This window comes from Chenopodium album, chromosome 10 (genome assembly GCF_948465745.1).
Source record: "Chenopodium album chromosome 10, dcCheAlbu1.1, whole genome shotgun sequence".
Classification (NCBI taxonomy): Eukaryota; Viridiplantae; Streptophyta; class Magnoliopsida; order Caryophyllales; family Amaranthaceae; genus Chenopodium; species Chenopodium album.
The window spans coordinates 25,321,620-25,336,102 of NC_137843.1; the positions used below are offsets into that span (position 1 = coordinate 25,321,620).

Consider the following 14,483-nt stretch of genomic DNA (forward strand, 5'->3'; position numbering starts at 1 on the left):
GACTCCTTGACAATTTCTGACGAGGAAGGTCACGTTGACCAATTACTCCTCATCAAACCAATCGAAGAAACTCATGACATCGAAGAAGAGGAGGAAACCTTTTTCGATGCCATGAGCGATTACCCCATAGGAGAACAACCTGCCACTAAAGAGGAGGTATGGCTCCTTATAAACACAATGAGGGAAGCAATAGACCTATGTCGCGAGGCCCTCGATCATGCAAAGTCGGTTCAAAACAAGCGTGTCATTGAAGAAGTGATGCCCACAAAGATTACTAAAAGAAAGCCATTTTCTTTCAATGTAATCGAACCACCCCTAAAGAATAATAAGGAATATACACCTATTGAGACATCATATGCAAACATGTTCCAAATGCTCTCCGAGAATGGGAAGATCAAACCTCTCGAGCCAAGATCATTTGAATCGCTGAAAAGGACAGATAGGTTTTTCTGTCCATACGATCAATCAGGAGGACATACCATAGAACACTGTTTTAAATTCAAGGACTTAGTCCAAGGATTAATTGACAGTAAAAATTTGGTTCAAATTCGACCAGAGAAGGATGTTAGCATCAATTGAGTGTGGGAAAGTGATGATGAGGTTGTTTACCTCAAAGATATAGAAGAAACTCCACTTTCCTCAATTTATCCGGTCGATGATATTTGGGATAAAGAAGGCGCCTCTATCGACGTCCTCACTAGATCAGGGAGAATGCAACCTCCCATCACAACGCAACCCATTCCTACCACTCAACAAATCCCCATCCCAATTATAGAAGACAACGATGTTGCAAAACAATTGAAAAAGACTAAGGTAGAAATGAACGTATGGAAACTCATAGCTACATCCCACAAGAATAGGCTCGCAGTAATGGATTCCTTAGCTAAGGTAGGAATAGATTCAGAAACCTCACCTGAAGGTTTAGCTAACTTCCTTACCAGTGATCTTCCTAGTCCCATCGAATTGATCACCTTCTCTGACAAGGATTTACCTGCTGAAGGTGATAAGCATAATAAGGCCTTGAACCTCACAGTGGTTTGCAAAAGAATGAACGTTCCAATGACCCTCGTGGATAATGTATCGGCAATTAATTTTTTCCCACTTCGAACCGCGAGAATGTTAGGAATAAGAGATGAGGATTTGTCCCCATCAACATAAGGCATAAGAGCTTATGATAACACTCGTTGTCAAGCTCTTGGGACTGTTACTATGAATGTCACGACAGGATTTATTGAGCATGCTACCACTTTTCAAGTGGTAGATATTAAAGTCTCTTTTAACCTATTGTTGGGACGCCCTTGGCTTCACGACTTTAAGGCCGTCCTTTCATCCCTTCATCAATAAGTCAAGGCCATAGTTGAAGGAGTTCCTGTCACAATCGATGCTTCCCCTATGAGGATCAAAGCAATTGATAAACCACTCACAAATGTGGAGCATGATGAGAATGATGAAGTCTTATGGGGCTTCCATGCCGAAAAGGTCTCTTTCATCGAGGAAGATGAGAAGACCCCTCTTCGCTATGACCACCATTCGAACATGATAGTTAATGACATTCTAAGAAAACAAGGACACTTTCCTGGAATGACTCTAGGAAAAAAGAAGGGAGTAGCGACGCAAATGGGATTGTCTGGCCTTCCTAAATTAGATACTTTTGGACTTGGTTTTGAACCGACTCCGAAAGACTATAAGCAAGCTCGGGAAAAGTTCAATGCACGGAGAAATGCTCGTACCCAAAAGAAAGAAATCCCAATGGATCATTACTATAGACACCCAAATGTGTCTCCCCAAAACCAAACCCAGTGATGAATACCTTTCGCGTCATTTGATTATCGAATGAGGTGAAGGTGTGGAAAGTCTAATGATGAGGATGTTTTTATTAAAATATTTCTCTTTTTGTTTTTAAAAATATTTCTTTTCGCACTCATATTTTATGAAAAATAGTCAGTCCAATTTGGTTTGGTCCATAATAAAGGTCCAATAATAGTGTAGTTGGATTGGGCTCGAAAAGAGCTTTCCAATGATATTTTAGGCCCAATTCCGATGACTTATGAGGAAGTTATGGTTTAAATTAGATTAGGCCTAATGATTTTCAAAGGTTGCCCGATGATCTAGAGGAGGGCCTATTAACTATTATCTTAAAAAAGGATGTTTTTATTTAGAATAAAATATATTAAATCTGATTTCAAAAACTGCTCGGACGCTTAATTACCTGCAATCGGTGTTGAAGGTAATTACACGTGGAAAAGCGCGTTGACTTTTGGACCAGCGCGAGACGACAGCGTCGTCGCCAGGCCCTGACCTTCGTCGCCTGGCGTTGGCCTTCGTCGCCTGGCAACGAAGCTCGTCGTTTGGCGGTGGCTCCTGTCGTTTGCAACAGGAAGAGTTTTATTCCGAATATGATTTTATTCGATCCCATGCTATTTTTCTTATAAATAGGGGTCGTATCTCCCCGTTTTTCATCATTCACAACCATAATCTCTTTCATCTCTCTCTACAGCTAATAGCTTTCTCTCTCTTCTCTTTCTAAACCTTCCATCTCTCAAAATTCCTCATACACAAGTTCTAGACACACCTAGCCAAGTTCGAAGTTGCCTTCGCCCTAGACGTGAAAAGTTTAATATTTCTGAGGGTTTGGTCCCTAATCTCTATTTCCATTATTTAATTTAATTGTTTGATTTATTATTTTCCCTGAAGTTACTAACGTGTGTATTTTGTTATTAAAAAGAGATACGAGGCATCCAAGTAAGTACTTTAATTGTTTTATTGATCTTTTGATATAGAAATCATGCTTAGATTATTTTGTTGATTCCTAGTATCATGTTAGAATGTTATATTGCTTCCTAGTATCATGTTTAGGGCTAACTAATGTTTCTAATATCATGTATTATTATGATGCTTCCTATTTCTTTCCTAATATCATGTTAGTATCATGCTAGGAATAAAGATTTGATCTTTATTGTTTAGTGACATGCTAGGGTTTTTTATTAATCTTGTTAGTATCATGCCTAGGATCTTGCTATTATTATTATGCTTTAGTGAGATTGAGATTATGATGATGATCATTATTTATTATGTTGCTCGCTGATTATTATTGTTATTGCTTGATCACGCCTTTTATGCATGTTTAAAGGGAATTTGTACTTGTAATCACGCTTAATAAGATAATTAATAATCTTGTTAGGACTAATATGACTATAATTCAAGTGACCTCCAATAATAGTCTTATTTGCGCATTAAATTCAACCAACATAGTTAAACAGGTTTAGGTAAACCTATTGATTGTATATTAGTCAGAAAGTGCACATGAATACGAGAAGAATAAAGTAGAGGCCTATTATTAGGGCAAGTTCAATCTCTTTTAGGTTGGATTTGTACCTTCATCCCCGAACTTCCAGTCATGGTTCCAGACCTATTGGAGTTAACGATCTCCTAGATCGTTAAGGGGTGTAACCTTCACCCTGTGAACGGTTTACAAGTTTCTAAAACTTGTTGTTGACTTTTTTACTCTGGCTTCCTTCCCTTTGGACGCCACCATGCTTAAGTGTATGATCACAGTGGGGCTCAAGTGTGGGATGGCTTGAAATATTCCCTACAATTACCCTCTCACTTTAAATGGACAATTCATAAAAGAGGGGGAAAATTATCTATGCTACGAGTTTCCTGAGCCCTTTGTAAAAAATGGGGTAAGAAAACCAGGTTCGAAATCTTTTTGGATTACAACTTCCTAGATGAAATCCCAACTCCCATTCACAAGGAGAGAGCACCCCCATGCTTTGACTTTAATGTCATGGGACTCCTTTTTGGCTACGAAAAGAATGAGCCTACACGTGTTGATGAGAACTCCGCGCTTATCCAAACGGTATTACAAAGTGAAAACTTTAATCCCACGAAGCTCATTACTCCAGCAGAAGGATTAGTCTGAGGATGACGAAAGACTGTGAAGGTGACTACACCAAGGGTAAGAAAGATCTCCATAACAACAGGACAAGGACCAATGTTCGATGAGTCTGAATCGTCTAAGTCTGAGTCTGAGTCTACGTCTGAATTCAAGTCTTCTGTAGTCGAGTCTTCTAAACCTTCCGTAGTTGCGTCTCCTTCTATCCCTTCTAGTTCAAAAACCTACTCCTAGGATTGTTAGTAGTCAAGTCCCAACGGACGTTTCTTTATTTAATGTAATGATTTCCGAGTTCAATAATATGTCTTCATTTGCTTACTCTTCGTGTCATTCTCTCACCCAAGATGATGAGCATTGCTTAACTAACAATGAAAGTGATAAAGAAATAATTAAAGCAATGGAAACACTTGAAAATAAAACACCAGTAATTGAAGACACTGAAACAGTTGATATCTCAAAAGATCCCACCATTAAAAGAGAGGTTAAAATTGGTTTAACTCTTAACAAATAAGAGAGAACTGATTTAATTAATCTACTAAAATAATTCATTGATGTGTTTGCTTGGTCATATGAAGATATGCCAGGAATAAATAGAGAAATAGCTCAACACACAATACCACTAATTCCAGGAATGAAACCTGTAAAATAGAAGTTACGTCGAATGAAACCCGACGTAGCTCTTAAGATAAAAGAAGAAGTTCAAAAACAAATAACTGCAAATTTTATCAAGGCATCCAAATACCCCGAGTAGGTCGAAAACGTGGTACCAGTTCCTAAAAAAGATGGAAGGGTAAGAATGTGTGTCGACTACAAAGATCTAAATAAGGCAAGTCCAAAGGATGACTTCCCTTTACCACACATCGACATTTTAGTAGATAACACAGCGAATCACGCACTTCTCTCGTTTATGGATGGGTACGCAGGGTACAATAAGATTCTCATGGCCGAAGAAGACATGGAAAAGACTACATTCATAACACCTTGGGGCACTTACTGTTACACGGTGATGCCATTCGGTTTGAAAAACGCGGGTGCCACTTACCAAAGAGCAGCGACTGCCTTCCTCCACGACATGATGCACAAAGAGGTTGAAGTATATGTTGACAATATGATTTTAAAATCAAAAGACCGTCCATGACATCAAATAGCCTTAAGAAAATTCTTCGAAAGGCTAAGGAAATACAACATGAGGTTAAATCCAACCAAGTGTGCTTTTGGAGTCACCTCAGGAAAAATCTAAGGCTATGTCATTAGCTTTAGAGGAATAGAGATAGATCCAACAAAGATCAAAGCAATCATGTCAATGCCGCCGCCCAAGATCGAGAAACAGATTCGAGGAATTATTGGCCGGTTGCAATACATAAGTAGGTTCATATCTAAGCTAACTACAGTATGTGAACCAATATTTAAGAAACTGAAAAAGAATGTGCTAGTTATATGGGACGATGAGTGTCAAAAAGCCTTTGATAAGATTAAAGCCTATCTCTCTAATCCTCCTATATTAGCACCTGCGCTTCCAGGAATCCCTCTTCAATTGTACCTAACAATCACTAAAGAAACAATGGGAGCTATGCTTGTATAAGAAGTAGAAGGTAAAGAAAACGCCATCTACTACTTAAGTAAAAAGGTGCCCGAGTATGAAGTACGTTACACACCGCTTGAGAAATTGTGCCTCGCATTAGTGTGGGCAACAACCAAGCTAAGACACTACATGCTCGTCCATACAGTCTATGTAGTATCTCGAATGAACCCACTTAAGTATCTATTCTAGAAATCTACACTCAACGGGCGAATATCTAGATGGATAGTCAACTTAGCCCAAGTCGACGTAAGGTTTATGCATCAAAAAGCCATTAAAGGATCAGTGGTCTCGGACTTCTTAGCGGACTTTTCAATAGAAGATTCGACACCAATGCATGAGAACGATTTTCCATACAAAGATTTGATGGTTACGGAAGATGATACTTGGACATTATAATTTGACGGAGCCTCCAACCAAAAAGGATGTGGTGTAGGAGTATTATTGGTATCACCTAAAGAAGAACACGTCCCAATCTCAATAAAGTTAGATTTTGACGTTACCAACAATGCTGCGGAACATGAAGCATGCGTGGTAGGCCTCGAAATAGCTTTGGCATTGGGAGTAAAAAAACTTTGAATATTCGGAGATTCTTCCTTAATCATCAACCAGATTTCCAAAAGATGGAAAGTAAGGAATGAAAGCTTGGCTCCTTACCAAACATATCAGGAAACTCTTATCGATCAACTCGAAAAGGTAGAATACACATATCTACCAAGGGAAGAAAATCAATTTGCTAATGTCTTGGCAAGACTAGCCTCGATGGTTAGAATTCCTAAGGAAATTGAGCAAATGCCTCTAACAATAGAAAAAAGGCATAAACCAATTTACATCCAAGCTATAGAAGATGATGAGGTAATTCAAGAAGAAGAAGAGGAAGAGGAACCTTGGTACACTGACATCCTCAACTATGCCACCAAAGGAGAATATCCACTTCACGTTGACAAAAGAGCAAAACGAGCTCTAAGACTTTTGGCTTCCCAATACGTGCTCATAAATTATGAGCTACATAAAAGGGTACCTAAAGGTAGGGCTCTCCTATGTGTAGGCAAAAAGGAAGCTCAGAGGGCAATGAGGATAATCCACGAAGGAACATGTGGAACTCATATGAATGGCGAAATGCTAGTCAAAAGATAATGCGCCAAGGATATTACAAGACTACTACGAATAGGGATTGCCATCAATATGTAAAAAGATGCCCTAAATGCCAAATATACGCTACTTTGCAACATGTTCCTCCATCCCTCCTCTATACTTATACATCATCATGGCCCTTTTCAATATGGGGAATAGACATTATTGAAAAAATCACCCCTCCTAGGACAGGAAACCACGAATACATTCTTGTCGTAATTGATTACTTCAAAAAATAGGTTAAAGCAGCATCATATGCAAAACTCACCGCAAAACATGTAGCACTTTTCATCAAAAGGAACATTATATGTCGATATGGAGTCCCACATGAAATGATAAGTGACAATGGAACTCACTTTCAAGCGGAATGTGAAGAATTGCTTCAAAAATATGGCATTCAACATCATCACTCTTCCCCATATAAACCTCAAGCAAATGGCGCAGTAGAAGCAGCCAATAAGAACTTAAAAACTATTATTGAAAAATGACGGAAAACTACAAGGATTGGCCTGACAAACTCCATTTCTCTCTTTAGGGTTATCGCACGTCAATTCGTTCATCCACAGGAAATACGTCATTTTCCTTAGTCTATGGAATAGATGCCGTACAACCTGTAGAACTGGAAATACCTTCCTTACGCATCGTGTTGGAAAGTAAACTAGATGAAGTTGAATGGACTAGAGTGAGATATGAAGAGCTAATTTTACTCGATGAAAAACGACTAGAGGCTCTACACAATACTCAGTGCTATCAAATTCGCATGGCTAGACACTTTAATAAGAAGGTCAAGACAAGAAACATCAAAGTAGGAGACTTGGTGTTAAAAGCATTAAGGAAAAATGTTCTAGACCCAAGGGGCAAATTTAGGCCTAATTGGTCTGGACCATACATCGTCAAAACTATCCTATTAGGAGGTGCCGCAAAACTAACTGATATGGATGGGAATGAGTTCTCGAATATGACAAATCTTGACCAACCTAAGAAATTCTACTCATGATAACTTAGGTAGTATACTCAAAAGAGCTACGTTTGGCCTGATTCCTAAGGAAAGGATACGTAGGCAACCCTTTACGGGGTGGGGCCGCTTTAATTTTTACAAATCTCGCACTTCTGCATCAGCACGCCAGAGCAGAACGAACATCGCGCAAAATACAAGACCAGCACGCCACAACAAGGTCTATCGCCACATCACAGGATCATTGCGCCGTGATGGGTTCAAATTTCCAACGCTAGGTGCTTTTCGGCGATCTGGGAAAATTTCGGTGTATTTCGGGAATTTTTGACTTCCGTACTCGAACTATTTTCGAAATTTACTCAAGTTTTTTTCATTGCTTTAATAAAATAAATTTTTTATTTTCAATATAAAAAGTTAATTTAATTTGAAAAGCTGTAAAATTGCATTAATAATTAATGAAGTAAAATTACATTATTGATGGAATTAAAAGAAGGCTTAAAAATAAAATTAACTCGAAAATAAATAAAAAATGTCTAATAAATTGAAAGAAAAGAAATTCTCTAGTCGGTCTTCTCTTTTCTAGCCCTCTTCCAGTTCTTGTCTGCCTCTTCTTCATCATCCATCTCTTCCACCAATAAGGATCCCTTAGATGACCTACAAATTGTAGAGATAGTTTCTCCGTTGGCCATTACACCAATCTTCTTTTCAACCCATGCTTTCTTTTCTGCAGAGTCAGCTTTTCTTTTTTCTTTGCCTTTTACAAAACTATTTTTCTTAGGCATAATAGGAGTCTTGAATTCAACTCTTGCACCTAGGCGATCTTTAGAAGGAATTTTCTTATCTCCTAGGAGTTCTTTAACACTAGTTTTGTCTTTAGTCATGTTTTGGACTTTGTTCTTGTCCTTTTGAGATCTACAAAGTAGCCATTGCTTCACGTCACTAGATAAAGGAGGAGGAACTTTATGGGTAACAACTTCCCACAAAGGTCTAGCACACCAATAGTCATCAAATCTTTTTACATCTTGTGAAATGGGAAATTCATAAGGGCGACTAAGATCCCCGGAAGGAATGGTTTGAGCAAGGCCATATTGTCTCCTTACTCTAGAAGGATAGTAAAAAGTTAACTTGGACAAACTTGGAAGACGACAAAAGAGTTGAGTATTGACGCCAACCATCTTCTCGATTTTCCACCAAGGAACAACCCATTTAACGGAGAAGTCGCGAGTTTCAAAGATTCTACTTCACTCCTGACGGCCCATCTTTATGGAAAAACGTTTCTTCCTTCTTACAAGACAATTTGGTGTATACTTTTCAATGTTGTTAGGAGGGCTAATTCATTCAAGCCTTTCCATTAGCCAAATCTGCAAAAATTCAAAGCAAATAATTAGTATTACTATACAAAATTAAATATTTTTAATTTCTGTAATTTAAAGTATTGATTTTCTACTTGTAATAAAATTAGAGAACCTCGAAGAGGTGCTTTTGGATCCCTTTTTAATTCATCTAAGCTAAGCATAGTTTCTCGAACAATTAATGGCATTGGATTTCTCCCTAAGTCAATTTGCTCCATGACAGATACCAAAATTGATTGATCCTCATGAATATTTTCACTAGTAAGGAGATATTGACTAAACATGCAAAAGAGGAAAGCCCTCCTCTTATAACATGGAAAGACTGAGAACGTGGTCTATCAAAATAAAAACGTGCAAACTCTTTTAAATTGATCACATTGCCATGCACTATATCTTTCAAATCCCTATCCCTAAGGTTAAGAAAACGCTCAAATATTTATAGTAATCCTCGATCACCTTAGGAATTACCGCAAGATTTAAAGAAGGAAAGCCAAGAATAGCACCAAATTCTTCCGGTAAAGGGCAAATTTCATCATCACCTAGTCTAAAACAATGAGTATTTGAATCCCAATATTCTAAGGCGATATGAATAAAGTCTATGTCAAGATCTACCCCCTTAATGCCATATAAACCCCCCAAGTGGAAAAAGTCAAGCTCTATCCTCTCCTTAGCGGTCAAAGACCGACACCACTCACAAGTAAAATCACTAAAACTCTTAGCCATGACTATTTGATTGAAAATTAAAAGCTAAGTATTTTAATCTGCTCGAATTATGCCAGAATCGGCAGATTTGGGGGCTATTTATAAACAAAAGTTGACACAAACTGAATCCTAAAGGAATTCGTGAAAGGAATGGTGTCCTTCGAACAAGTGTATTATTCCGATAGAGGGTTCAGAGCTATTAGAAAGCTAATTATTTAGTAAGTTCAAGTGATCAAAATGCCTAGGTGGAGGCCGCTTCCGATTGGTAATATTAATGCATAATTAATATTACAGCTTAATCTTGACTGAACCCTTCGGGTCACACCCTAGCAACTAACGATCCGACACGACGAATTAATTTGGAAGGAATTAATGAGTCGCTCGAGCAATATGAATTTAGACGTCATAAATCGAGCTAAGAACGTCGAGATCGAGCGTCGCAAGTCAATTCAAATTAATAAAAGACGAGACGGTAAAATCAATAATTAATCAACAAGTTACCAAAATACCCCTAGCATCGGAATGCCCCGAGCAAATCGAGTGTTAGGGGCCAATGGTGCTAGCATGCGCACCGCACCAAGGAAATGGTGCTAGGTGCGCATGGCTAGCTGGCTGCTAGTGCATAGCTAGCCTAGCTAGCAGCACCAGCCGCACGCACGCAAGCAGCATCCCGCATTGGTGCGTGGCGTGCTGTGCGTATGTTCGTGCTTGGTGTGCGCCATGCTAGCAGCGCCTAACAGCTAGCATTGTACTAGCATGCAAGCAGTCAGGCGCGCATGCCTTGGCCAGCAGCCCGCAAGCGTGCGTGGCTTGCTGGGCCAAGGGCAGCAGCAGCAGCAGCAGTCCAGCCTTGCACAAGGCCGCTAGCTAGGCTCGCCTTAGTGCCCAAGGCTGGGGTGCCACGTGGCGGCATAAGAGGGCAGCCGAATATGGGGATGCTTGGGGAGGAAGGCATGGTCCCCTCCCCTTGTGGTCCTTACCTAACCTCTCCTCTTAGAATGCCACTTGTTGATTAATTAGTTGTTGGCTATTTTCTTTATTTTTGATTTAAAAATAATAAGGGAAAATTGTTGGGAGAATGCCACTCTTAGAATGCCACATTGATGGGAGAGTGGATTTCTCACTTGAGTTTCCCTATAAATATCCCACTTGGGAATTGGGAAAACTCACTTGAGTAGAGTTCAATAAGGCATCTCCACTTGAGAGAAAACCTTTAAGCTCATTAATTACTCGAGTAGTGTTTTGGTCCGACTTAGCGAACCTCCAAGTAAGAGACCTGTCGGGGTCGCGTTGCGGGTGGATATCGTCGGAGGCCGTTGCGCTTGCGAGGCTTAAGCTTTCTCAAATAAGAGCTCCATTTGTTCGATCAAAGCACGCTATAAGGGTAATTTAGTCTTTTCTCTAATCTTGTTGTTTATGCATTTTGGTTATATTAATTGTGAGTTTTTCCTTTGGGCTCAGGTTTTATTTTCCGCGGTGAGTCGGACTCATTAAAACCCAACAGCAGTATCGGAGCCTTGCTCATTTATTTTTATAACTAAAAATTTTAAGGTGTTTTTATGATTTTATTTTTCTGGTTTTATGTTACTAATTAGATTAGTAGCTCGGTTTTATTAATTTTAATCCCGTTTTAATGAGATTTTTGGCCCCGAACCCAGATTTTCGCCCAAAAATAGTGAATTTTGGGTGGAAACAGAGTTCTAGAAAGTTTTCAATCTCTGAGGAATGTGAAAAAGCAAAAATCCGACCAGAAATGCCTTTTTCGAGGGTTTTTTCGTTTTTGACGAAATTTTTTAAATATTTTAACCTTGAATCTTAATGGCATATTTATGGTGATTATGTATTTGGTTCTTTCCTTAATATTTTTGCAATTTTGGACCTCTTTAAGCATGGTTACTTTGTAGTAACTAGTGCTTGAAAGATTGGTTAAATTTTCACATAATTGCAAATCCATTGCATTAAGTGTGAAAAATTTATTATTTGAGGCTTCTAAGTACTAAAGATCCAATTAGAGCTGTCAATTCTGGTAAACAGGTCGGGTTTGGGACGGGTAAGAGTGGGTCGGGTCAATTCGGGTTAACGCCGTAACCTATGTAGGTCGGGTCATACCTCTTATCGGGTTTGGGTCGGGTTTAGGTCGGGTTAAGAACAAGTCGGGTTACATTTGGGTCGGGTGAACAATAGGTCGGGTTTAATTCGGGTTTTCATGGGTTAAAACGGGTTAAGGTAATTATTGGGTTCGAGTCGGGTTCGATTCAAGTCAATAATTTGCGGGTTAGAATAAGGTCGGGTCATTCTCGGATTTGAGTCGGGTTCGGTTCAAGTCAATAATTTGCGGGGTTGATGAGTGACATTTATGGCACTCATTTGGTCCCTTTTTGGATGAATTTTATTTCATTTTATCTCTCTTTTCTTTAGTTTTCCTTAATTTTATTCTAGTTTTCTTCATTTCATGCTTTTTGTAGTTAGTTTCTCTATTTTATGCATTTTCTAGTTTACTTGCTATTTTTCCCTTTTATTTGCCTTTTATCCTTTGATTGTAGGTTGTGATTGATTGTCCAAGGATTCCCGAGCTTCCTCTCCATGGTCTTCCATTGATTTTCATGCCTAAAGCTTATGCAAGAAGTTTCAAGTCAAAGGGGGATCCAAGGAGCATGCTTCAAGGCCTTGTTTATGCTCTTTTCATGGCTTATATTCTTCAAGAAATTCAAGAAAGTTCCTGCCTACCTTGTCCTCCATCACCATCATCTAGGATGTGTGCACCGTATGAGCTAGGACGAAGAAGAAGAGAAGGAAGCAGCAGCGATGTGCGGGCGCACTCGAGGAGTGTGCGGCCGCACATCTGTCGCGTGCGGCCGCACACTAGGTGCGTGCGGGCGCACCTTTCTGGGTGTGTTCCCGTGCGCGCCACTCTCTCTCCTCCGAGCGCCCGCACCGACGTGGGTCTATTTTTGGGCGTCAATCCCAACTTCCTCTTTGTATTGATAGTTATTTCTTTCCTTTTAAGGAGAGAGAAAGAGATGATCTAAAGGAGAATTAGATTAGATTAGATTTTAGAGAGAGAAAAACACTAGTTCTTAGCATTTTTAGAGAGAGAAAATGTGGGTTTGATGATTGATGATTGATGATTGCTACATTTGATTTGATTTCTATCAAGTTTGTAAGGATTCTTTACTCTTTAATGCAATCTAATGTTTGATTTCATTAGTATTGTTGTTTGATTTGGTTAATTGATAGTTTGATTGATTTTGATTGAATTTGTTGGCTTCAATTTGATTTCAATTGATGAATTTTGGAATGATGATTAGTTTAGCTTTAATTTTGATGTTCTTCATGGATTGTGAGTAGTTTATTTGCTAGGGTAGTGGTGAAGCATGTATTGATAATGAATTGAGATTAATTTGGGGAAAATTGATTGAGTTGATTATGTGATTAAATTGGTTGATTGATTTTGTGCATGTGTGTGCTTGATTAGGCTTGATCACCCTTGTTATTCACACTAGATTGCATTGTGAGTTCACATAGATACGGACCATTGATTTGTGGCTTACATTTACTCGATTGAGATATCTTGTGATGTTTTCCTAGCTAGTGTTTGATGTAGTTGACGCTAATTAGACCTCTAGGAGAATAGCTTGATGTACTCTCTTGGTTGCAATTTCGGTTTTCCCTGACATTGCTTGACTTGATTGGTTGAATCCCCAAGTTGATTGAACTTCATTGTTGATGCATGTGGATCCATTCCCCTAGTGCCTTTGCATTTGATTAGTATTTTTGCATTGCCTAGCTTAGCTCTAGTTTCTACCATAAACCCCTAATAGACTTCGGAATAGCTTGACTTAGGCATTGTGCATTCGACCTTCATTCCTTTGGGTTCGACCTTGACTTATCACTACACTTTATAGGGGTTAGTTGAGTTACAAATTTTGTTTGATTGGGTGGGGTGGTAGCCCAACGACCTACCGTTCTTCATCCCATGAAAATGGCGCCGTTGCCGGGGAGTGGTGCTTTGAGTGCATGTTGTTGTTGAGTCTATTCCACTCTATTTGCAAAATACAAAAAGATTTTGCACTTTAGGCTACACTTGTAGCCGTGCTACTAATATTTTCTTTGAGTTTTGTGTGCATAGATCCCAAGCCATGGGAGGAAATTCAAGAGTTGCCTTGAAGGAACTAGGAGTGCCCGGTGCATATAGGTATGAGAGCGGCATAGCTCCACCTACAACACCGGAAATTGACTTTGAAATTCGGCCGGCAATGATCACCCTAATTGAGAGGAGACAATATAGTGGGGCAAAGAATGAGAGCCCATTGAACCATCTTAAGGAGTTTGAAAAATATTGTAACACAATCAAGGTCAATGGAGTATCTCAAGAGATTATCCGTCTTAAGTTGTTCCCTTTCTCTCTCATAGGAAGATCTTTGGAATGGCTAGATAAAGAAGTGAAACCCAATTCTTTGAGAACTTGGGATGATGTCACCAAAGCTTTCTTGTTCCGTTTCTATCCTCAAAAGAAGACGGCGGAGGCAAGAGCTTTGATTCAAGGGTTCAAGCAAAAGCCAAATGAAAGTCTATATGAGGCATGGGAAAGATTTAAGGATTATCAAAGGGAGTGTCCACACCATGGGATTCCTACCTATCAAATCATACATATCTTCTATGGTGGGTTGAGTTCTCATGGGAGAGCAAGTTTGGATGCCGGAGCCGGAGGCCCAATCATGAACAAAACGGAAGAAGAAGTGGTAGATGCAATTGATGAAGTGGTTCGTCATTACATGAATTGGCAAGAAGTGGAGAGAGAACCAACAAACAAGGGTTACTCAATTGAACAACTTAGTGCCATCAATGATTTGACTACTTTGATTG

At 39.2% G+C, this 14,483-nt stretch overlaps 1 non-coding gene across 1 annotated transcript; it reads right to left on the bottom strand.

The window, feature by feature from the left end:
- Window positions 1–14,141: 14,141 nt before the first annotated feature.
- On the bottom strand, window positions 14,142–14,247 carry LOC145565826 (small nucleolar RNA R71). Its single transcript, XR_014095198.1, has one exon. It is a non-coding gene; the product is annotated as a small nucleolar RNA R71 (small nucleolar RNA).
- Window positions 14,248–14,483: the final 236 nt, after the last annotated feature.